This window comes from Liolophura sinensis, chromosome 1 (genome assembly GCF_032854445.1).
Source record: "Liolophura sinensis isolate JHLJ2023 chromosome 1, CUHK_Ljap_v2, whole genome shotgun sequence".
Classification (NCBI taxonomy): domain Eukaryota; kingdom Metazoa; phylum Mollusca; class Polyplacophora; order Chitonida; family Chitonidae; genus Liolophura; species Liolophura sinensis.
In genome coordinates, this window is record NC_088295.1 from 64,096,157 (window position 1) to 64,122,489 (window position 26,333).

Genomic DNA, 26,333 nt, shown 5'->3' on the forward strand with positions numbered 1-26,333 from the left:
GCTACTGCATTGCTGAGAGGCTCCTGGGTTTTTGCTTATATATGCTTGGCCGTCAGTTTTAAGGGTGATGGTGTCTTTCGAGAATGACATCATGTTCAATTGAGGCAGCACCATAAATATGCCAGCACTGAGACCTTCTGCGAGACACCCACCGGTATGTTACTGCAACATCATTCGTAATCACAGTGGCGGTGACAAGTTTGATATTTGGATTGCAGAGAGGAGTGAGCATATTGTCTGTAAACAAACCACAATCCATAGACTGGTTGATTAGGCTATCCATTTTGGGATGTCGCCGTATTTATCAAACACCAGGAAAGATCACCCCTCCCCCTCCCAGATCTGCTGTACAGTGCCAATAGAAACAAAGTAACACAGTTGTTGTTGTTGCCCGAGATGAACTGAGTTTGATCCCGTGCTGCCACTGATTGAGGCGACTAGAGTGACAAGAAAAGGCTGATTCTCCCGTGTTAAAGGCAATGGCATTGAGAGATTTCGTCATAAACATCACATAAATGCCATAAATGACATATGTAAATAAAACAGAACACGAATATGTTCGTCGAATCAAAGTACGAGTCAAAAATTGTAGACAGCGAACCCAATCACGTGATACGAGTTGTCTGCCGCGGGCTGACGACTTGTTAAAGGGAAAGGTGCGCAGTATACTTTAAAACTCCACTGCGGTATCTGTTCAGAGTTTGTAATTTCTGACCTTAGCATTAAGATGCAGGAATTTATAGGGATCACGGACAACTACCTTCGGTCTCGGTCGATATGGTGATTCAGACTCCAAGTACTAAAGCTGATACAAACTGCCAGAACAACACACGTTTAGTTTTACACAGTATGCTGATCGTGTAGTGATGCCCTTGAATGACGAATGAAAGTGCATGAAGACTGAGGACTTTATATAATGAATTCTCCCTTACTACAGGAAAACGAATGTCCCAGATATGACGTACCGGAATTTTGGCATGAAAATATTCCTCAACCAGTAATCACTTTCCTCGGACTAACTCTATGTGAGGTCTTCATTCAACGGTTCTGAAAGTAGGCTGTGAAAGACAGCTTCCCAGAGACATTCTTCTCATTCCAGAAACTGGATATCAAATGTGACCCACCCAATTTATTTTTTAATGCAGTGCAAATGTCACCAGGAAACGTGAGGTATAGTTTAGCCCCACAACAATGCCAGCCTCGGTGCCGTGACTCAGCATATTTAATATAAATTTCCTTGTGACGTCGCTGATCATGTCTGTTGTCCAAAGTATGATGTTTTATCGCACTATGGGGTTATGTTTATGTAGTATCATAACCCTATATGTAAGCATTGACTTGCACTCCTTGGTCATCAGTGTGCTGTCCTCAACATACTGTTGTCCATTTCTGCATCCCACGTATGTCAGTTTAGTGATATACTTCGCCTTGCAAGCTTGCACAGGTCAAGAACTTCTCCATGTGCATGATGTATGAGCAGCATCTTTCATTCATGCACCATGTTTGAAATTTCCATATAATCGCTAGGCAAGATTCAGAATTTGTCTACTTCTTACATTACCTTATGTGGAGGCCTACTTTGAAAAAGCTGAAGGTTTGGTCAGCTGTCTCCTAGTATTGCCTAGCGGACATTTGCAAACATTTATTTATTTTATTGGTGTTTTACGCAGTACTCAAGAATATTTCACTTATACGACTAAGGCCAGCATTATAGTGGATGAAAACAGGGCAGAGTCTGGGGAAAACCCACCACCATCCGCGGGTTGCTACCAGACCTTCCCACTTCCCAATGAGAGGAAGCCAGCATGAGCTGGACTTGAACTCACGCCGACCGCATTGGTGAGAAGATCCTGGGTCATTACCCTGAGCTGGCACGCTAACTAACTGAACCACATAGGCCCCACATCAAACATGGCAGATGTTGGCCATGTACATTGATGTGTCTACATAAACATAGCCCCACAGAACTACTTGTAAACATGTACTTCTTCAAATCTGTCTTTTTCTGATACACTGGCATGTTTTCTTTTATTACAACTGCATTTTATTGCATTTAAAAGTAGCTAGCTAGGTAGACCCTATGAGAACATGTTGTTAGTGTACTTCTCTTGGTACATCAGGTATCAACATTTATATTTTTCCATATTAGAGTGTGAAGATATGCATCGTCTGACAGACCAGACACGAATGTTGGCAATGCCGGCATCCGTAGATCCTGGCTGAAAAGTACATATACTGGTAGGTACATTTATAAACCCACTCATATTTAGTGCTTTAAAGGGCCTACACCAGAGATTTTTGCCATCATCCAAATCCAATCAAATTTTTGCCATTATTTTGAAACAGCCCAAAAAATTTATACTGTCTGTTACTGTTCAAATTGGTAACAGAACATGTAAAATTTATCATGTGGATGGCTGTATAACCTTTTTGAAATTTAGAATCATTTTAACTCTATGAATAGTGCAAGTGTGAGACAATATAGTTTGAGCTAGTCTTGGTAAATAGAGAAAATTTGATTAGCTAATACAGGTCTTTTGCCAGAATTTTCTGCTATAGTCTCTAGTATGAGTTGCCAACATTTTTTTTTCTTCATGGTTCATTGGTAGTTAGAATGAGACTTAGAATTAGAATAAGCACAGAATTGCAAGAAATATTTAGATTTGCTGTAGAGCTAGCAGAAACTGAATGTACATGTAGCCTCATTTGAATGTAGGGCTTGGTGGACGGGTTGCTTTCATCAATTATTTTTATAGCGTACAAAGGCTTGTATACACGCATTTGTGTTCAATATGGATATACCATTTAACTGGAGTGGATTTTCTGGTTGTGACAAACGGTGCTATAAGTTATTTTTGTGTGTCCGTCTGTGGGTGGGTGAGAGTCTTGGGCTGTTGATCAGCTGATGTGTTGGTCTGTTAGTGGATAAAATCTTTTGTGTCTTATCTTTTAACATCAACGAAGCTTTTTATAAGAGGCTTGAATGCAAGACGACTCTGATGTTTTGTGGGATATGGCAGCAATGGGAGATTTTCGAGTTCGAACTCTTTTAGAAGTAGTAAAAGTGCAACTTATCATGTGTCCTGTCAGAAATGTTAGACAAACGTTTTTGATCACATTCACTATGACAAGGGTGTCTGAAAAAATGTCATAAAGTGTAATTTAGAGTAGACAAATGATGCAGAAAATTGAGAATCTGAATGTTTGTGAACTTCAAAAATTTCTAAAGGAAAGAAGTGTCATTAGTGCCTCTGCAAAAGGGTGAGGAAGGTGATCGGTCAGTTATTTTCATCAAAGGCTGCCTAACAATTTTCACTGTTCATGGGACACAGTAGGAATGTTTTTACCTTTGACGACAAAAGAGTTCCAGACCCAAACTCCCCTCTTGCAGATATGTGCTTGTCTATGCCACCAGTCAGTTCAGCATTTCTTTTATTGGCAGGGCTTATGTTTTGAAGATTTCATGTCCTCTGATAGGGCTTTCCTATCCGTGTTGAGGCTGTAACTCCTAATGTTTTGAAGGTACATTGAATTTTAATTTTTGTTGATCAGAACATTGACATATTGGTGAGATATTGTCCAACTAGGTTCTATGTACATATTTATTTGATTGGTGTTTTACACCATACTCATATTTCACCTATACGAGAGCGGCCGGCATTATGGTGGGAGGAAAACGGGCAGAGCCCGATGGAAACACACTATCATCTGTAGGTTGCTTCCCATGTACGGCCCAACTGGGGTCTAGGCGTATATACCTGTATATCGATAGACTGTGAATTTTTTTTTGCTGCAGGCTATATGCAATTGTTCTGAATTCATACATTTCAGAGGTGTTACCTCATGGGCTAAAGCACTTGACAGAGATAAATTTGGTCATGCACATTTAGCTGTGGGACGTGCTTGCAACGTACATGTACATTTATCCAATAACAGTCCGGCTCAAAGATCCAGGAGCCTCCCAACAATGTGATTACTGTGAGTTCAAGTCCAACTCATGCTGCATGCTTCCTCTCTGGCCATACGTGGGACGTTCTGACAGCAACCTGTGGATGGTCGTGGATTTCCTCTGAGCTCTGCTTGGTTTCCTCCCACCATAATGCTGGCTGCTGTCGTATTAGTGAAATATTCTCGAGTACGGCGTAAAACACCAATCAAATAAATAAATAAATTAATTTATGCAATAAAGAGGTTTCCATGGTAACCAAATTGTCATTGGCTTCAAACAGATTTGTTGGCATATTGTATGTGTTTACTTATGCATGAAATATATAATATTGTGTATGAAACCGAATACGAGATAATGTTCCATAAATGAAATAGTTCGTTTTAAATATATATGAAATTAAAAGAAATAAAAATGTTCTTGACCCAAACCATTCTGGTTGCAGTCTCAACTCCAGCAAGAGTAGTGGTCTAATTTAAATTACTTTGAGTCATCCAGTTTCCTCCTTACTGTTATTGTATAAGTGCAAGATTCTGTGATAAACATCAGTCTGATGATATACAAATGATATTATACATCTGTCTTTGTAAACATATTTGTTGTGGTGATGTTCAATCTGTGTGCTTTATTGGAAGATAACAGTCAGCATTAAAATATTCTGTGCCTATCAGTAAATTACTACATGTACATGGATGTATGCAGTGAAGAAACACAGGTGTGTTTAATTGCTCTGTACTACAGCCACTGCCACAGGTATACAGGCGTGGGAAACTGTGTGACACAGATCTGTTACATGCAGCCATACTACAACTAATCAATCATTTTCCTTTCAGTTGTCCATTGAACTATTCAGATTTGCAAATGTGCATAAATATAAATATAGTAAGGAGGAAAGCAGCAGATATTTATCCCAGTTTGTTTCGCTCTGTGGACATGTGTATTTGCATGTATACATACAGATACCGCCTGCATGGGTACGTATATACAGTGTATTATATGATCTGACATGCATCTGTAGTATTTACAGAATACGTTTTTCTTATTATTGTACTGTATGATTTACTCAGTCTGATTTGATTTGTGCTTTACACCATACTCAAGAATATTTCACTTATATGACGGCGGCCAGCTTTATGGTGGGTGGAAACAGGGCAGGGCCAACGGGAAACCTGTGACCACCCACTGACAGACCATTTACTCTCAGTGTCCTATTGTGAAGTTGCACATACTTTTTTGATTATTGTGACACACCTATACATTCTACAGCAGAATGCACAGTGTATTCAGTGAATTCAAAGTTTTGCAGTTATGTCAAAGCGCCTCATCAGGACACCATTTGGTTATGTAACTAGAGTACTTGAGGTGAAAACAAAGCAAATTTAACCCAGGCGAGATAGGCCTTGAATAACATTTTACCATAAAAAAAGAAAAATATAGCCTTTAGTTAAGAAATTCTTTCAGGAAAAGTAATCAGAATGTGCCCAGCTTTCAAATTTGATAGTTTCAGTGTAGTATTTTAAACTTCAGGAATATGCAAAAAACAACATTTTGCCCATTTAGCTCCATTGTTATTATCACCTCCTGCTCCTTGTGAGGAACCTGGGTGCTTGAAATAATGAATGATCATGTATAGGGCTTTATGGCTTTCTGGTTCTTAGACTAGCAGCAGCTAGTCTTATCTCGGTAGAAGTGCTAGATTTAGGAGCTGGAGATCTGAGTCCAAGTCCTAGTTTGACCAACAGAGTAAACCCTAGGGCTATTATGCTTAGAGATGCTTAGAGACTCACTGAGTTATAAAGTAACCAGGCCCCAATATGACATACAAGTCTTATTTTAATATTTAATTTGTATTTAATTCAGACTTAGTCTGAAGTTCAAAACAATTTACTGCACTCTAATTATGACTCACCTGAAGAATTTTTAGTTTAATACTAAGAGTCATCTTACACCTGAATGAGAAAAAATTTTGTGACCATGGGGCATGAGGCTCTGAGCCTGAGCAATGGGAATGTTATGGGCGAGGGGAGGATTTATTATTGAGAAGGAGTGAAATATGAAATCATTTCAAACATCCACATTTAAAGTAACTGTCTTAAATAACAAAAATTGTGGAATTGAAATGCTTGCACTTTACATTGAAATTTAGGTTTAAGAGGGAAAAGCAAGAACTTGGGTACTCAGTTGATGTCATTATGTCAAAAAGAGAAATATTTGTACATTTTAGATGATGCTTTTTCCTCTTGTGACAAGTTTCTGTATAAATGTGCAAGAGTCTTAATCGTAATTTGGTTAAATATGTGGTAATGGTCTATCCGTATATTCTCTTCATTGACGTGCAGTAGGCCTACACATACTGTGGAATAATATTTTTCATTGTGGTGTATGTAATTAAATTACCGCCACAATACTTGCCTACTACTACAGTAGTATCCCAGATGGTGTCTCTCAGGCATAAAACTATAACCATCTTCATGGGGAGACAATGACCATATTTCTCTGGGGACAATTTGTCTTTATAGGATTATTGAGTATTATTGAATTATTGTAGTAGCTGGCGAGTGTACTACATGTAATGGTAGTTTCCACATCACAGCTTGCTTGAATGAAATTGAGAAGCAGTCTTTTGTTACATGCCCTTTCTGAGAAGTTTGTTTTTGTATGGTTCATTTATGAAATTGTTTTACTTTATAGTGTTGAGCATATATGAGGGGAAACATACTGCACAGCTACAATGTACATGTAATATGGCAAGATGTGGTTTGTCTGGTGCCACTATGCTGTGACAGGATAGAGCATCATATCAACTCAGTGTCTATGACATGATGTTCTAGTGAGGCAGCATTTGGGCTGGCCTGCTGGAGGATACTGTGATGATGTTTCTTTGATGTGCTGTAAAGCTAACAAGGAAAGAAATCAGCTAGTCACAATTCATGGTTTGAAGTGATTGGTGTATATACACTGGTTTTGATGCCATGTGTTCTTGTAGAAGAAAATGGGAACACATCTGTCTTTCCTGAGAAGTTACATGAAGATATGAGTTATATTTTATCTGTTATAAAAATGGAAAGTATAGCATGTGACTTGGATATGAAATTTGCCTGGCATGTATCCAGTTTCCTCCACCCATACAACTGACTTATATTTTTGAGATATGGTGTTAAAAGCCAATTAAGTAAATTATTTTCACGAATACACAGAACTTCATTGGTTATAAGGACACATACACCAGTTGTGTTGTTCTAAGAGCATTGTTGTTGTGGTGTGAAGAATAAAGAAATATTTTAAATAGACTATTATTATAAATTTATTACTTATCATTTATCATTAAGAATTGTTAACATATTAAGTGAACTTTCGACATAAGTCTTTACATCCCAGGTGAATGAACATTTGCACAATATTTATGGATGTGAAGGGAAACCTTTCATGCACAAAACTTCCCAAGAATCTTTTTTTGGCTGAAATGCCATGCCAATATTCAAACTCGTATTATGTTCTAGATAGAATAGTCATGGCTTAGAAACCAAAAGACAAAAAAAGTTCCGTAAAATGCCAGTAAATACAAGTAATTTAATGCCTACATTCTGAAATTCAGTGCCAGTCTTTTTTTTTTGTTTGCTTTTGTTTTTTCCTTCTGCACACTGAGAAGAACCAGTTCTTACAGAGGCTATATATAAACTCAGTGTAGCATATTCTGATTAGGAGGTGTCCGGTGGCATGTAGAGTTCCTCTCAAGCAAGAAAATGCCCACTAAAATGCTGCTAATCCCCCAGTCTTGCCATACATAGTCAGGGACTTGTTATATGAGTTGCATTCTCTTCTGTAGGGTATCTCTCTGCCTGACTGGACGATTATTAACCAATCAGCAGTGAGGCGCGCCAGAGAAATGATTGCCGGGCTGGTATTGAATGAACACTAGCAGGTAGGCAAGGATTAAACTGGTTTCTCTGTGAAGTTGATATATGTGAATGTTACAGAATAGGATGCCCTTTGTTAATCTGAGTCTTGTAATTACTGAGTACGTCTTTTCTTAGTTTTTGTTCAACCTGTACTTGCTGACTGCCTTAAATTAAGCAGTGGGAACAGGGAGCATTGAAGCTGTAACGTGTAAAATTGTGCCCTTCTTAATGGTATTTTAGGACCATTAACTCTTGTGTGTACTGTTAATGATGAAACAGATGATGATGATGATGATGATGATAAACTGTTGAGGACATCTTATAATGTTTCCATACACTGTATGGATCATGTTTGGATTTATTGGATTGTTGCTTAAAGCACTTTTCAAGAATGTTTCACATTTTGAGTGCAGGAAATGGAACAAACTTTCCTACATGACGAGTTCTAGCTGTTTGTGGCTTGTTGACACCAAAAGTCAAGAAAGAATTAGTAGTAGTAGTTTTTTTTTAAATGAAAAACAGTCAGCGTCTTATGCACATGAGAGGTATACTCATGGTATAGATTGGGGTTTAATTTTTTTTCCAAGGTTCATATGCCTTTTGTGGTACTGATATATGTGAAATGGTATAAATTACACGTGTGGTTGTAAATTTACCTATTACCATGTTAGAAAATATAGTGATATAAACACATATACACTTAAAGCTACTGTGACAATACAGTATCACCAGAATATTTGTAGAGATGGTACATAGTTATAGTTATCTGTCTTCATTTTATGTTCCTGTATAGGAGATGTTGTTTTCTTCTGGAAAGAGCATCGTTAAAACAGAGAAATCAGTTGTTCTTCTGAGACGTAACTTCATTTATTGTTTGATGTCACCAGTATATTAATACCCATGTAGACATTGGCTTTTTTTAAGGGTAGATTTCCCTTGTTTTTTATTTTTTGATGCAAAAAGAAACCCTAAGCTGTTGGTATTTACTGAATGCATGTAGTTCCACCATGGATATTAGTCATTTATTGGTAAAAATTATCAGGTAAGCTGCCTATAACTGTAAGCTATTCCTGGTCATTTTTTTTGTGGGGGGGGGGGATATATGACGATTAATAGGTTTTTGCTTCAGTAGTATTGCCCATCTCTTCTTATACTGGTAAAGTATACAGGACAGCCTGGAAGAAGTAGTTACTGGAGACTTCACAGTTATAAATGGTGTCTGGTCCAGCTCATACCAAGGGAGTCCTAAAATAAATTAAGAGTAATATGAATGTGGGGAATCATGGCTTTTAAGTGCTGACTTGTTGCTCATCTTGGAGGGGCTCTGTCTGTCTGTCACCGACTTGCCACCAACTTGCCTCGAACATGGACACAGGGTAAGCAAATGTAACAAATAGGTATTGAATTTGGCGACCATATCGTCTAATAAGAACGTCAGAAGTTAGTGTGGCCTTTCAGGTGACATGGTTGTATCTATTGAAGCAAGACGGAACAAGGTCTGGTATTAGGTTGAATTGGGTTTCAGGCAGTTTTGGTGTGTGTGACCTTGACAGTTTGAGTCTCTGGACATAATAACAGCAGCCACAGGATCACAAAGTCCTGACTTTGTCTTAGCTCCAAAACAGTTGAACTGCATGCTCTAAAACTGTTACTTTAGGAATTTTTATTTTAATACTTAGTTGTATTGTTGTAGAAAAAAAGTGATGGGTAAGTCAAGTGTTCTTGCATGGCTTCACACTAGGCACAATTGGAAACGACAGAGAACTTTTGCTTCCGTATTAGTGAGTGAGTGAGTGAGTGAGAGTGCTTGGGGTTTAACATACTCAATGATTTTTCAGTCATGTGACGACGAAGGAGTCCTTAGAGTGCATGTGCGTATAATGTTCCTCCTTGTTGCAGGACGGATTTCTACCGCTCTTGTATCTAATGCTGCTTCACTGAGACAACTTACTGAAGGCAAGGAAGCCACCCAACCCAAGCCATTATACTGATATGGGTCAACCAGTCATTGCAATGTCTCCTTAATGCTGAACACCGAGCAAGGAAGCTACAACTTCCTCTGTTAAAGTCTTAGGTGTGACCCGACCCAGAATTGACCCTGGATCTACTGCTTCCGTAGTGGATGCTCTACCAACTGAGCCATCGGGGCCAGCTTGTTTCCATATTATCCTCTCAAACTAACAACAGCAGCTTTAATACAACATACTTTTTTTTTTACAATTTAAGAAAGCAATGCCAATGATCTAGATCTGTATAATTTTACCTCGCTATTAGGACGTACAAGTCTTGATGCCATAGTAGCTCTTTAAAAAATTGTAAAAAAATTTGGTTTCATACAACGAAGACAATGCAGTGTAAATTCACAAAAATGTATAATTTTTAGGGTGGAAGTTTTGGTGCAAAAACTGCAGCTTATGTATGCCTTCATCATAAGTAAGCCGTGTGATGTAGCTACATTTCTGATCAATATCTTTAAGGATTAAAATGCCACTTCAGCCTCAGGAGAAACCAGATGGAAATATTAAAATGTTATGAAGGATACCTTAAGGAACAGAGCTGACACTATGCACAGTTCAAAATGATTTACGAAGAGCACTACAGTGTATTTAACCTGTAAAAGTACTCAAAAGCAAAATCATGGCAGTGTCCGAAAAATTGATAATATACCTTATGTTACGATGTATCAAGCAGATGTGACATTGAGTATTGCAGTTATGCTTGAATGACATCATAGGCGTTGGAAAGGATGATGTCATTTGTGGCTGTACATCAGTGATGGGTGACGCCAAGTGTTCCAGTATTATCCTCCACAACTAACAACAGTGGTTTTAATACAATGCAAATTGGATCCTTAACATTTAATCCTGCTTTCAAGACGTACAGGTCTTGGACTTGACACTGGAGTAACTCTTTAATAGAATGCTGTGAAAAAATGTCACACTTGACTCCCCTTCTTCCACCACATCAGCCTTTATGGTATAAATTGTATGGTAATAATTGCTGGAGAAGACAAACATACAGATCGAAACATAGAGACTGGGCTGATTTCTGTTTCGTTTCTGCTCAACCAGCAGGAGCACAATTAACAGCTTTTTAGAAATAGTATGGTGTTGCTGAATTAAAGAATTTCTATTTACAGCGTTGATTAATCTCCGCTCATTACAAATGAGGTTGTAAGTTTCCACATTGTTGCTGGAGGGCTAATTCAAAACAACTTTTCTTTAATCCAAGTATAGCCTTAGAACCGAGGAAAGGTTTGAACTGGTCAAAAGTTAATCATTGCGCAATCAAAAGTGAATTCCTTTCGGCAACATCATCTTTCCATAGGCTTCATGGCTTCTGATAATTGGTGACATTCTTAATCTGCCAGCTTCCCATAAATTTCACCGTGGTCAGTGTGCAGTGTTATTGGCAATATTGAATATCAGGTGGCGAAGGGAACGGCCAAGGCTTCGGGCCAATTCATTGTGTCTGATGCAGGAGATATTTATGGCTTCCCATCCGGACAAGTGTTAATTTACGATAGTAGTGTTTAACAGAAGGTGGAGTGCAAGCAGATAGCCTCCAGATCATGATATTAGTTCTCTGCTCTCTCTGTCTCTCTGCAATGCTTTATGGTTTATAGTTGCCTGTTGGAATTGACTGTTCCCAGAAGTGCCTCTGTGTTCTCTCCACTTTAGCTTCTGTCTCTAGAGAACTTTAATTTGTCCCACCATGATATGGTTAATAAGGTATCCTTATTGATAGATCTTGTCATTCATGGCCCTTTGGCCTCAGGGAATGTTAACAGGCAGCGGCCATATTGCTCACTTTTTGTGGCGGATATTAACAACCTGTTGGAAGCATGCTTAAATATTTGCATGGTAAATTTAAGTAGAGCTGAAACTTATTACTAATATAGAAGGGCACTAGTGAAATTTGCCTCAATATTACTTCCCTTAAAAAGAACAAAAAAAAAGGGTTAAATGTTTGCATGACTATGGTAAGCTTATCTAGAGCTGAATGTTTTTTTGGAAATATTCAAGGACAATGTTCTGAGTTTGCCTCAGAACTACATTCCTTTATAGTGAAAGAAAGCTAAATGTGAAGTTAACTATACAGGCAACTGTAAACTATGTGTACAAGTACACTTATTCATTTTTTCACATTTTTTCAAGTGTAGAAATACATTTTAATATTTGATAATTATGTTGGTTTTTATGAGCCATATTGGCCGTAACTAGGAACTGTGATGTCACATCACCTTTTTTTTCTGATGTTCACCAGAACGAAGGAATTTTTGGGACCATTATTTCAGTCATCTTTTACTCATGGATACAAAGAGTTGTTCTAACATTCAGTGTCATGATGAGAGTTGAAAAAACTTCCTGTGACATCAGAGTTCCTAAACTGATGGTATCTGATGGTATTTATTTATTTGATTGGTGTTTTACGCTGTACTCGAGAATATTTCACTTATATGACTGCGGCTTGTATTCTGGTGGTTGGAAACCGGGCAGAGCCCGGGGAAAACCCATGATCATCAGCAGGTTGCTGACAGACCTTCGCAAGTATGGCCGGTGAGGAAGTCAGCATGAAACGCTGATGGTAAGATCCATGAAGTCCACGTTAGAAATCAAATATTTGAATGCCTGTATATTTGTGCATAGCTTTAAATGGTCTGTTTAATGATGCCTGTTTCAATTTTTACAAGTCTCTTCTTTTTAAAAAAAATTTTATGCAGCATCCCTTTAAGGAGAGCAAAAACATTTCATATTGACTGATTGCTTAGAGAGGATATCCTGGTTAGAATCTTTAGTCTTTATGAAGTTTGAGTCTGCAATGAATACATTTACAATACCAGCAATTTTAACTTGACCTGTAGGTTCAAAACTGGCCTTGGACAGAGAATTTGTAGACTCCCCTCCTCTGTTCTCACTCTCTGCATGCCCGAAGCAAATTGGCTCATGAGTGACACAATTCCATTGTAGGTTATTGATAGTTTGAAGTCAAGAAGTTTATGCCATGACCTTAAATTTATCCACCGTCGTTGCAGATGAAAAAAAAAATTCTTAAAAATGGTTTCAAGTACCGATGAGAAAAGAAAAAAAATATATTCTATCCAGTATACTTGCTTCACATGCAATCCAGGAACTTTGCCCTATGTGTGATAAAAATGTCTTTATTTATTGAAAGTAGCTCATTCAGTTTGTAATGAAATTGGTCTTCACAGAGAAAACAATATTGGAACGTGCTTCATAGTCCAATCAGAAAATGCATCGCTTTATATAAAACAAGACAAAGCATCATATAGTTTGAAAGATGAACATCACAGTACATACATACAAAAAGCAACAGAACAACCAATAAAGCTGTCCCCGCATCTGTTCCTGCATCTGTCCCAATTAGCAGGAGAAACATTGTAGTTTTTTCAAAATGTTTTGAGAAACATTTTAGACATATACATGTATATATACTGAAAAAAAATGTTAGCTTTCCTCTGAAACAAAAATTGAGGTAAAACCCCATTGAAGGCTGTAACAGTCAAACATTATTGTGCACTGTAAAGCTGCTGAATATTTTATGTAATCTTGCTGCTTGAGAACCTGACATTTTTTTTCCATTGGAAAAGATTTCGGGTAAAAACTGTATTATATACAGAAGTTGGCAATATCTGTTTTTAAGACTAGATACATGCCATTCAAATAGAACAGAAAGAAATAAAAAAAAATACCCCCTGCTTCTTAGAGACAATTTAACTTGATGCTCATGGCTGAAATAAGTTTTAACCATGTGAAAGCTGTTATCTTCTCTGTTTGTTTCCCCTTGTGGAAAACTGTGTGTTATCAGTTTACATGACTGATGAATCAGAGGTTTCTATAAATAGGATTCCTGGTATTGTCGTTATCTGAAGCTGTAAATCCCTTGGTCATGAAATCCATGTATACAGGATTATAGCTCACCATTGTTGTCTTGTATTATGCCATGCCATTTCAACAACATGATCAGTAATGGTTTTTGGCATTCTGGAGTTAGTATATTATATTTTTTACCAGACTAGCACACTGTGCCCATTTGTGGCATCATTTGTCCCTGAATTTGCACACAAAATAGAAAATCTTTGGATACATGTTACTGCGCTTTCTTTGATCCTCAGGAATGCACCATGCAAGCAAGTATTAAGCTGATCATATGAACGGTTATGCAGAAAATCAAACGACAAGCAGGAAGAAACTTCTTGTTTTATAGTTTGATGACTCAAAAAGGTCTGTTGCCAAGCCACTTCTAACTTCTTGACATGTACAGTGTATGTCGTGTAATTCATATTTCACTCTTAAACTGGTGTTTTAACTCAAGCCATACTGATCTCCAGCAGAGCCATCTAAGCAACCCTAGAGTGTTGTCAACTGCTTATTGCGACCATGTTTCCCAAGAACATTGGTGATGGGAGAATCCAGAGAGTGTCTGGTGTGATCTACCATGATTTCTCAACCTTCTCACATTTGAAAGAGCAACTTTCATTGCAATTTATGTACATTTGTAATTTGGTTTTGGAAACAAAACCACATTGGTTGGATTGGCCAGTTTGAGGGTTTCATAAAAAGTATAATTTTATCAGTCTGTAAAGAAGAATGCATTCAAAATATGCTTGAATAAACACTGAGCAAACATGTGAAAAGGTTGAAGAATTGTAGTAATACAGCGTATATTCAAGTGATTGGAGGAAAGCCATGCTTAACCTCATGACCTTGACTCACCACTTGGCTACATGTATATTCACATTCATGTCTGCATCTAGTTGCTGTTTTGTTTGTCATTTTCAGCTTCAAAGAATTAGGGTACATCTACACTTTATATTGGGTGGGTCAGAAACGGTAACCCTCTTAAATTTGTAATGATCCAGAATATTTTGAAAGGTCATATATTTGATATTTCACACACATTGATTAATTAAAACTTTCAGCATCATAGGTGAAATAGTATTAAAATATCAACAAGTTTAACATTGCTTGTCCAAAACGTACAATGCAAACTAAAGAATCCAGAAGCATGATGCCACTTTCTCTTGAATGATGTATGTGAAATATCAAAGTCAGTTCAAAATTTAAAGATTTAAATAACTGTGAAATTAAGAGGCTTATAATTTTTTCTTACCTGCACGTAATATACAGGAGCGATTTATGATTGGTTGAAATCGTCTTCATGGAAATAGGAATGTATTGTGCAGTGAACTAAGGTCATCCAGCTAGCTCTTCTCTGTCTAGAAATGTTAAAAGCTGTGTCTATGGTAGCTTTGTGTACTAAACCAGGCCAAAGTGGAATCAATGCCAGTAACACAATCTGAGAGCACCCAACTGTGTAATGGTAACCCAGGTAATTTAGGGATTGTCAACCAGTGCGTCATTCCATCAGGGTATGCTAAACAAACCAGCATGGTTCAGACATGATGGCAGTTGGGTGCAATTTATCACTCAGATTACCTAAGTGGCATTGGTTGAACAGTTGCTTTATAATGCAGGAATGAATGACCATACATCTCTGTTTTAAGCCCATGTTGCTTTTAAGTGGTTAGTTTACTGCTTGCAAAAGGAAAAGCTCTGGTGCAAGCGTTCAGAGTTATGGAAGCAAATCCAAGTATATCTTTGAACATTGCATTTAGGCTCACCAATTGAATGTTTAGTATTTTCTTGGAAAACATTACAATTGTGATATATGACTGTTTGCTGATACATCTTCAGTGTTGCATAGCGTCCTGTGATAGGTAGTGAAACCATTAATTATAAAAGAGTCAGTACTTCCGCTTGCTGTAGTTGTTAGTGATTGTCAATACATTGTTTGTCACGTAGATGTGCTGTGTGTCCAGAATATTTTTTAAAATATATTTTCATAGATAATGCTGCAAGGAAAGTATCCATGCAAAAGTAAAACATTTATGACATCATTATTGTCTAATGTACATGTTCTGTGCACAATTTTCCAAATCCTCAAAACTCCACTTTCACACACATAGAGATTTAATCCCTCCTAATATAGTTAAGTAACATACATATAAATTTAGCAGATGAAAATGACAGTGCTCTACGGAAATAACAGGAATAAAAAAGCTTTTTTGTGCTTGCATGTCTTAAATACTTTGATATGTTTTCATAACATAGGCATTCAAATAGAAGTCCCTGGAGAGCATGATTCATGGTAACAGAGAAACTGTGTAATTGGACCAGGCTTTGAACAGGAAGCTTCTGGTTTTTTTTTTTTTTTTTTTTTTTTGGTTTTTCATTTCCATACAGTACATAATTCTAATGCCTGAAAACGGCTTGGATGGGTGGATAGTTTATGGCAGACAGACATCGGACACCCAGATGAGCCTGGTAATATTTGCTCTCTGCAGATATTGCCAATATTTCATCAGCTACAGTTACCCAACAACTATCTTTGAAATGTGATTCTTCCAGACTGTGCTAACAATGGCTCGATGAAACAGAAATTCTGCACCACAGTGTTAGCTGCATCAAGCAGCTACATGTACATGTAGTGTTACTGTCCAATGTTTGTATTGCTGCACAGTGCATCCTCTGTATGACAGCTTCACTGTAGGCCACAATATGCATGTTACACACATTGAAGGGAAAAAAAAAACGTATATAGATTTGCCTTTACTTGTTTCATATTCATTGTTTGTTCAAATTCTTCAGTATTAATGGCAAATATAATAGAGTGGGTTTACATATACATACAATGTAACCAACATTGTATTCATCCTAAATTGTTTTGCAGTTTGGTTTGATGTACAGTGTACATATATATAGATGGATGCAGTTTAGCAGGTTGTAAGCTGTACGCTAATTTGGATGCAGTATGCTGATCTGAATGTCATATGGTAATGACAGTTGGGATACAGCATGGTAATTTGGATGCCGTAAGGTAAAGTGCATTCACTGCTAGAATTTGTCTACAGATGTTCAGACTACATGTATGTATGGTTGTACACTGCATTGTACATATAGGTAGAGTTTTGAGATGACAAAATATTTGCTTCAGTATAAGTAAAAAAATTTTTTGAATGATTTGAATGGTTCATCCATGATGGAGACTGATTTGCACCATGATGAATTCTGGCACAGTTCCTGCTTATTGGCCTCTGTATGTTTTTATGTCAGCTAATATAATATAAACTTGTATTCAGTGTATGATATGTAAAGTCTCTGTTGCTCTGAAAACTAACTCACAAAAACAGTTCCTTTGGCTATTAACTAAGTACCCACCAATATAATTCCTTGTGATGGTCCAATACCATTCGATTTGTAGCATTCCTTTTTGTGATGGTTGCTCATCTGTACCATTCCTTTAAAGGGACCACCCCCGGTACCATTTATTTTGATGGCCGCTCATTTGTGCCATTCCTTGTGATGGTTGCCCACAGGCACCATCCCTTGTGATAGTTGCCCTAAAGTACCATCCCTTGTGATGGTTGCCCTAAAGTACCATTCCTTGTGATGGTTGCCCACAGGCACCATCCCTTGTGATAGTTGCCCTAAAGTACCATTCCTTATGATGGTCGCCCATCTGTGCCATTCCTTAAACGGGACGGCCGTAAGTGGTAAGGTCTGCTAGCAACCTGCGGATGGTCGTGGGTTTCCCCCATGCACTGCCCGGTTTCCACCCACCATAATGTTGGCTGTCATATAAGTGAAATATTCTTTGAGTATGGCATAAAACACCAATCAAATAAATAAATAAAAGGGACCACCTCCCCAGTACCATTCCTTGTGATAATCACCCACTAGTACCATTCCTTGTGATGGTCACCCACCAGCCCCATGGTTGTGATAATCACCGACAAGTACCATTCCTTGTGATGGTCACCCACCAGTACCATCCCTTGTTTTGGTCACCCACCAACACCATTTCTTGTGATAATCACCCAATAGTACCATCCCTTGTGATGGTCACCCACCAGTACCATTTCTTGTGGTGGTCACCCTCCAGTACCATCCCTTGTGATGGTCACCCACCAGTACCATTCCTTGTGATGTTCACCCACCAGGACCATTTCTTGTGGTGGTCACCCACCAGTACCATCCCTTGTGATGGTCACCCACCAGTACCATTCCTTGTGATGGTCACCCACCAACACCATTCCTTGTGATGGTCACCCACCAACACCATTCCTTGTGACAGTCACCCACCAGTACCATTCCTTGTGGTGATCACCCACCAGTACCATTCCTTGTGATGATCACCCACCAGTACCATTCCTTGTGATGGTCACCCACCAACACCATTCCTTGTGATGGTCACCCACCAACACCATTCCTTGTGACAGTCACCCACCAGTACCATTCCTTGTGGTGATCACCCACCAGTACCATTCCTTGTGATGATCACCCACCAGTACCATTCCTTGTGATGGTCACCCACCAACACCATTTCTTGTGATAATCACCCAATAGTACCATCCCTTGTGATGGTCACCCACCAGTACCATTCCTTGTGATGGTCACCCACCAGTACCATTCTTTGTGATGGTCACCCATGAACACCTATCCTTGTGATAATCACCCACCAGTACCATTCTTTGTGATGGTCACCCACGAACACCTATCCTTGTGATAATCACCCACTAGTACCATTCCTTGTGATGGTTGCCTATCTGTACCATTCCTTAAAAGGGACCACCTCCTCTGTACCATTCCTTGTGATGATCACCCGGCAGTACCATTTCTTGTGATGATCACCTATTAGTACCATTCCCAGTGATAGTCACCCACCACTAGAATTCCTCAATAGAGACCACTACCCTGTACCATTCCTTGTGATGGTCACCCACCAGCACCATTTCTTGTGGTGGTCACCCACCAGTACCACTCCTTGTGATGGTCACCCACCAGCACCATTCCTTGTGATGATCACCTATTAGTACCATTCCCAGTGATAGTCACCCACCACTGGAATTCCTCAATAGAGACCACTACCCTGTACCATTCCTTGTGATGGTCACCCACCAATACCATTTCTTGTGGTGGTCACCCACCAGTACCACTCCTTGTGATGGTCACCCACCAGCACCATTCCTTGTGACAGTCACCCACCAGTACCATTCCTTGTGGTGATCACCCACCAGTACCATTTCTGGTGGTCACCCACCAGTACCATTCCTTGTGATGGTCACCCACCAGTACCATTCCTTGTGGTGATCACCCACCAGTACCATCCCTTGTGATGGTCACCCACCAGTACCATTCCTTGTGATGGTCACCCACCAGTACCATTCCTTGTGATGTTTACCCACCAGTACCATTCTTTGTGATGATCACCCACCAGCACCATTCCTTGTGATGATCACCCACCAGTACCATTTCTGATGGTCACCCACCAACACCATTCCTTGTGATGGTCACCCACCAACACCATTTCTTGTGATAATCACCCAATAGTACCATCCCTTGTGATGATCACCTACCAGTACCATTCCTTGTGATGGTCACCCACCAGTACCATTCCTTGTGGTGGTCACCCACCAGTACCATTCCTTGTGATGGTCACCCACCAGTACCATTTCTGGTGGTCACCCACCAGTACCATTCCTTGTGATGTTTACCCACCAGTACCATTCTTTGTGATGATCACCCACCAGCACCATTCCTTGTGATGATCACCCACCAGTACCATTTCTGATGGTCACCCACCAACACCATTCCTTGTGATGGTCACCCACCAACACCATTTCTTGTGATAATCACCCAATAGTACCATCCCTTGTGATGATCACCCACCAGTACCATTTCTGGTGGTCACCCACCAACACCATTTCTTGTGACAGTCACCCACCAGTACCATTCCTTGTGGTGATCACCCACCAGTACCATTCCTTGTGATGGTCACCCACCAGTACCATTCCTTGTGATGGTCACCCACCAGTACCATTTTTTGTGATGGTCACCCACCAGCACCATTCCTTGTGACAGTCACCCACCAGTACCATTCCGTGTGACAGTCACCCACCAGCACCATTCCTTGTGATGATCACCCACCAGCACCATTCCTTGTGATGATCACCCACCAGTACCATTTCTGATGGTGATCACCCACCAGTACCATTTCTGGTGGTCACCCACCAGTACCATTCCTTGTGATGGTCACCCACCAGTACCATTCCTTGTGATGGTCACCCACCAGCACCATTCCTTGTGACAGTCACCCACCAGCACCATTCCTTGTGATAATCACCCAATAGTACCATCCCTTGTGATGGTCACCCACCAGTACCATTTCTTGTGGTGATCACCCACCAGTACCATTCCTTGTGGTGGTCACCCACTAGTGCTATTCCTTGTGATGGCTTTCCACCCGTAGTATTTCTTCTTTTGGTCATTTACATATACCATTTCTTGTGATCATCCTCCCAGAAATTATACCTTGTACTTTACCTGCTTATTGTACTCTACTGTTAAATGATCTCTTGAATAATTATGTCATTGGTTTCCAACATTCTCAAAATCATTATTAGTCCATGAATTCTACAATAGAGTAGAAATATGTGAATGAATTTAATTTTGCTGAAGAAAAATACTAAAAACAAGAAGAAAGCTGAGATATTTCACATGTATACAGCTTTAAGTGAGACCTCTGCTTGTTGTACTTCTGGCTGGATCCTGGTGCTTTATGGTTAACACTATAATGAATGAAGTGCAGACTGCCAGTTCTGCCAGAGCTGTATTATCAGTCACCTTGTGAATCTGTGAACCTGTCAACTACCTCAACCTCTATAAGTCATTCTTTATCACAAATGTCATGAATGTGCTAATCCAAAGGTGACTGGCCTGAGTAGAAATTAATACCTACCTTCATTACCGAGTAGTTGTTGGGAAGTGCTACAGGTTTGCTACCAGCCCAATGCCGTCAGCTTCTAATCACGGTATGCTTCAATTACACATTTGTGGTTGTGAAATATCGATGGCAATTAATTCTGCAACTGCGTAAGGGCCAAAAAAAAAAGCTTCCTTGAGCTGTTGGATAAATAAGACTTTCGACCCATCTCTGGAACTCTGTACTGCTCTTTTCTCAGGGGTTTTGGTAATAAAGTTAGTCGATTAATTACTGCTTCTCAGGTAATTGTGTATGGCTTTCTAGTTTTGTGACTGTACATGTACCTGGCAAATGCCCTACAAACAGTGGAACTGAGCCATCAAATAGTGTACACTTTTTCAGAATTTACATTTCTGGTGTCGTCTTCCACATGACAGTTAGCAAACATATTACTCACAATACGAAGGACAATTAAATGTAATTTTTTGGCACAAGAAAAGCATATAAAGTTTAAATGTGAAGAAGTGTTCAAAGGCAAAGTTCTGGGACACATTTTGTTTTCATAATGAATGCGATATTTATATTTTTCTTATCTGCTTACTGTTTGTTCATTTCAATTTTACCTCGAACATTGTATTTTGGTCATATAACAAAGAATTATGTCATCTTTAATTCAACTGCCCACTTGACTTTAATGAGATTTCACACTGGATCAGTTCAGCCTTCATATAAGTAAATAAATACATTTGGAAACTTTGGGGTGTGGTACATGTACCTGAAGATTATTTTCAAACCTGGCTCCATTGTACTGGTGAAAAATTGTGAAGTACGGTACATGTAGAGCAGTAAACACCAATCACTTAAAAGAAAAATCAACAAACGATATAACCTTGGTTATTTTCAAATGTGGGAACAAAGTTAAACAGCCATGTTTTTTTCTGACCTACTGTGTAACTACAAAGTGTCTTTAATCTAAGGGATGCACCATGTTAGATAAACTGAAAACATGATGTCACATCACTCACACCTAACGTAAATATGATTAAAGGCAGAACATGGTATTTCTGAATATTGAATCGACTCGCACCTAATCAATTCAAATTGATAACCTGGACTAGTATTAGATTTTCTCATTGTGTGTGATTTTACATCTACTTTCAAACTGCAAAATCTTGGTTATGCAACATCTGCAAAATAGACAGTTATGCCTATGAAACTATATGTGGTGTACTTTATCGATACATGCATGTATATTTATATACATTTGTTCTAATTTTGTCTTCTCTTTAATAAAAATAAGAAATAAACAGATCTATGTGCACTGGTACTACATGGTACCTAGAAATGTGGCCGAGGAAGGGGGTATTACCCAGGGTTGCCCAGCTTCTTCCACACATGAAAACTTGAATATAATTGTGTGAGTTAAATATTTTGAGTATGACCATTATCTAGCATCTTGCATCATCTAGCAAAAAATAAATTTATTTAACCTTATGCTAATATTTTGCCAGAACAGAAGAACTTGCTTGTTGGGTTGACTATATTGTCAGGGGGGACAACTCATACTATACCAATAGAAAGAGTGTTTAATGTGCATGCAGCTTATGGTAAACATCAGGTCAGTCATCAGTCAGAGTGTAAACCTGTCAGAATTTGAATATGAGGTTGCCATAAGGACAGGTCGGAAGGCAGGGTAATATCCTTAGTTGTGATAACTGTCAATGTGTAATGGTAAAGAAAATGCTCTCAGTGTCCTTATGTTTAGGAACTTTTTCATGCTTTACAAAAACTGGTTGATCGATGTGATGACAAAACTTCTTTTGTTATGTTGCAGTGTTACAGCAGTCCATTCATGTTCAGGGACACCATAAAAGTCAAATATATGTGTGTATGTATTTGTGCAATATGAACTACTTAGTGTTGTGTTGATACTTTTTGTCCAGTATTTATATTGCGTATGGTAACATTTTGTATGGTAATATTATCAATATCATATTTTATACCTAAAGTAATTTGTTGCAGTTTTGCAGAGAGTAATCCTACATGTGTGCACATGCACATATGTACGTATTACTCTTTTTGTATTGCTGTTTAGTTATACGTATGTATTTTTTTTTTTATTTGAGGGGCCTTGGTGTGAGTCCAAGTCCAGCTCATGCTGTCTTCGTCTCTGGTGTAAAAACAAATATCTTTGATTGGTGCCTTATGCCATTTACAAGAATATTTCACATATACGACAGTGTACAGCGTTATTAATTGTAGTTAAATACAGAATATCAAAGTTGCAAGTTATAACAACAGAATAGCAGTCCTTGTGGAATCCATGAGATCGTCACTTTATAGCATTGTGAGGGCAAATCTGTAAGAGTTACCCTACATCAGAATATAAAAAACCTTATCATTATCCAAAACAATTCAAACAGTTTTTGAAATTGTTTCCTGTTATTTTAGTGACTTTATCACAAAAAAAGTGAAGAAAAAAAAGAAACAAGAAACAAAAGAAACTGCCAATTAAAAGTTTTTCTCAGAATCTGATAACCTCTCATGTTAAACATTACTTAGAAACATCCGGTGGTCCCTGGTGTAAATTTATAGCTGTAGAATTATGTATTGGATTGTGTGCTGAGAAATAGTTAGCTCAAGTAATGCTTCCTTGGAAGCCAGAACAGCCAGTGAAAGTTATTGAATAAGTAATGTCATAATTTTCATTTTGAATCATTAATTGCTGGATCAAAGGGACATAAGCTGTGCATGGATTACTTATTCATGAACTGAATATCCATGCTTAACATAAATAAAATCTTATTTCTGTGACTATGTAGTTTCGATTATCAGCTTGCTGTTTGTTGGATTAACTAAAAGAGATGAAATCAAGATCTTACATATCTAATTAGAGGTAATGTATGGATTTTTATTGGTATGCCCTAAGCTTGTATTTAACATGCAAAGGCAATATAATGTTGTAAATACTTTACACCATCGATCAAATGCATTATTGGTTGGATTACAACAAATGTTACTTAAGTATAGATCTCTCCTCAGGATCACTCAGATCCCAGGGGGTTAGGAGGGGCTCGGTTTTCCTGGGTAGCAGCTCTGCACGGATTAATCCCGTCATAATCATATAATCCCACTGTGAAAACAAGAGGGAGTAAGGACTAAGTCCTGAGGAAAGTAAAAGATTGGGGAGAAATTGAAGAGCTTGTAGGCCAGGGCTGGTCGGCCGTTCGGCACTTCTCAGGCTATTGATCCGCTTCTCCTGACTGGTGGTAGACTACTATGCTCAGGCTGTGCTGGTTGTGATTGCTATAGCTGGGCGCAGGAAAAGCTTCTCTTCCCTTCAGTCAGCTCTTACTTTCCACTGCCCCCTAGCTCACAACCCCTCAATGTGCTGCCAGCTATAGCTCAGTCAGGCCACTCCACCCTTGGGGTACTATCAAAGCCAGCCGAGTTGGGACTGGGTAATCTGGTACCCCTATGCCCTGTCTCTTTAAGGCTCTCTAGGTGGGAACAATTTACAGTGTGGCACCACTGATAAATGCCTGTTGATGGTACACAGCATAGCAGACCTGTCTGTCCCTGTCTTCCGGAGCACTGATACACTACAAGAGGCGCATGCCAGCTCTCAGAGGTCCTGGGTCCCCTGACATGTGGTTGGTTTGCGGCATGTAACTAAGACAAGACTCTTGAGGCAGGGGTTTGTATGACTGGAGCAGACACTGGTTTAACTACCTACTACATTTCATTCACTGACAACCATCAAGAGGGGCCAGAACTTACAGTTGTAAAGGTGGAGTATGTGTTGTTGTTGTTGATTTTGAAAAATCTGTGTGTGTATATTGGCTCTGTCTGATGCATACATGTGTTAGGAGTTTCATTTGAAATTGTGTTAGTTGAGACCTGTCAGTAACTCTGCCTCTGGTGATCAGCAGTCTCCAGAGGCTGTGCAGGGAGAGAAAAGGCTGGGTTTAGTGTAATCATGCTGGACGGCTAGAGCACAAGCTGCTGCCTGGTGACAATTTATAGTATTGAGGAGACAGTATTCTCATACAGACATGTGTGCCAGATGGACCTCTAGCTGTCTTCATTGATTTCTGAAGGTGATGTGGCTGACAGTTTTCTCCCCGAGTTCTGGTCCCCGCAAAGGCTGGAGGGTGTAACAAGCAGACTACTATTGGCCCCTGTGCATCGCCCAGTTCAACACTGGCTTCAACGCAGTTTACTCTGAATGAAATTACCACCACAAATTGAGTAACAGGACAGTAACACATATTGGCTGAAAACCAAACCAGATATATCCTGTGAGGTAAGGAAAGGAAAAAACCCTGGGGTGGCAGAGTACAGTGTGGATTGTTTTAGTAAGCAGATTGTCATTACCCAGTTTATACATCAGAGAGTCCTGCAGGTAATACCTGTGCTGCTAACTCTGGATTCTCGCATCTCCCCTGGGGCAACAACGGGTGTGATTGCCCAGCAGTATGCAGCCGCCAATGAGGCAGGTTCTTAATCTGCCTGTTTAATTGGCCTGCGATCTTCCAGAGGATTAAACAGTCTTTCCTAAGAGGATTTCATCCTGGGGTGTCTGGTATTTTATTCCGGATAATCACAGGGTGGGTGACGGCATGGTTCGAGGATAGTTTTACATGTGGAGAGATTAGCTCACTGTGCTTTGAATCCAGGAACCGATAGATTGTGTACGGTTCTCTCTGCATGAACTGCAGGATTGTGAAACTGTAAAAAGTGACAAAAGGAATTGTGCTGCTATTTAACTGGCATGACATTTCATTCCCAAAGGTATTGAAAATAGAGCAAGCCTTGGCTGTTCTAATCTAGGCAAACGGCGGCTGGGCATTAACACCGTTTTGGAATTCGGCACACAGCCTGGCAACAGATAAACTGGCCGTGAAGTGGAAGCTATGAAAACTCGATGTCCATGACTAGTCAAATCAAAGTGGGTAAGAGATAAGTCAATTACCTGTGATTACTTACTGACAGTCCTTTACCTGGTCTGAATTATTGATGATTGCATAATGTGTGGCTGTTTCACCTGAGTTGACTAATTAATGAAATAGGTCTGGGTGGAGTTAGTCGTGTGTTCACTGGCCCTCCAGGGTGCCAGCTGTGTGCCAGATCGTTGTTGGGGAGGATGCTGTAGCGTGCAGAATTCAGATTGCACCCACAGTTTTGATGGTGATAAATAACCCAGTATTGACTCCAGTCTAGGACAGTTCATCCAGTTTCCAGTATTTCAGGGGAGTATTGTTTCCATTGTTCCCCGCAAACCGCTGACTGGAATATATCTTGTTTGACTTGGAAATTACTTGCAGCCCAAACCGCGCTGCAAAATTGCATTAATGAAATGTTAGCAGCCATCAGAGTTTTCCTTCATTGCTGAAAAAACCGACACTTGTGCATTTACCAATCAGACCGTTCTGCTGCGTCAGAAGGGAAGAAGAAGAAGAGTTATCTGACTTGGAAATCGGTGCAGAGGAATTTCGGAGAGATACATATCTGCTAGGTTAACTTGGGTTATTCAGTGTCGGCTGAAACAACTGGAGGAGGCTCTGTACATGCAGACCACCCTGATATTAACTGAAGGGCCTTGTGTCAGCCATGAGCAACTAGCATGGAATGTACATTACCACTACATGTTATTACAGTCCAGTGAAGGGGAGAGGTAACCAAAGTAGTTCATGTGAGTA

At 39.3% G+C, this 26,333-nt stretch overlaps 1 protein-coding gene across 3 annotated transcripts in view; it reads left to right on the forward strand.

Moving 5' to 3' along the window:
* The first annotated feature begins 7,840 nt into the window (after nucleotides 1-7,840).
* The window catches only part of LOC135481848 (bone morphogenetic protein 1-like), a 143,758-nt gene continuing 125,265 nt past the window's right edge, over nucleotides 7,841-26,333 (forward strand). For 2 of the 3 annotated variants that reach the window (XM_064761583.1, XM_064761585.1), the window contains exon 1: nucleotides 23,759-26,326. The gene's annotated coding sequence lies outside the window, so the exon portion shown is untranslated. Of the gene's footprint in view, nucleotides 7,869-23,758; nucleotides 26,327-26,333 lie in introns of those variants that run through there. The other variant, XM_064761584.1, reaches the window with a different exon arrangement.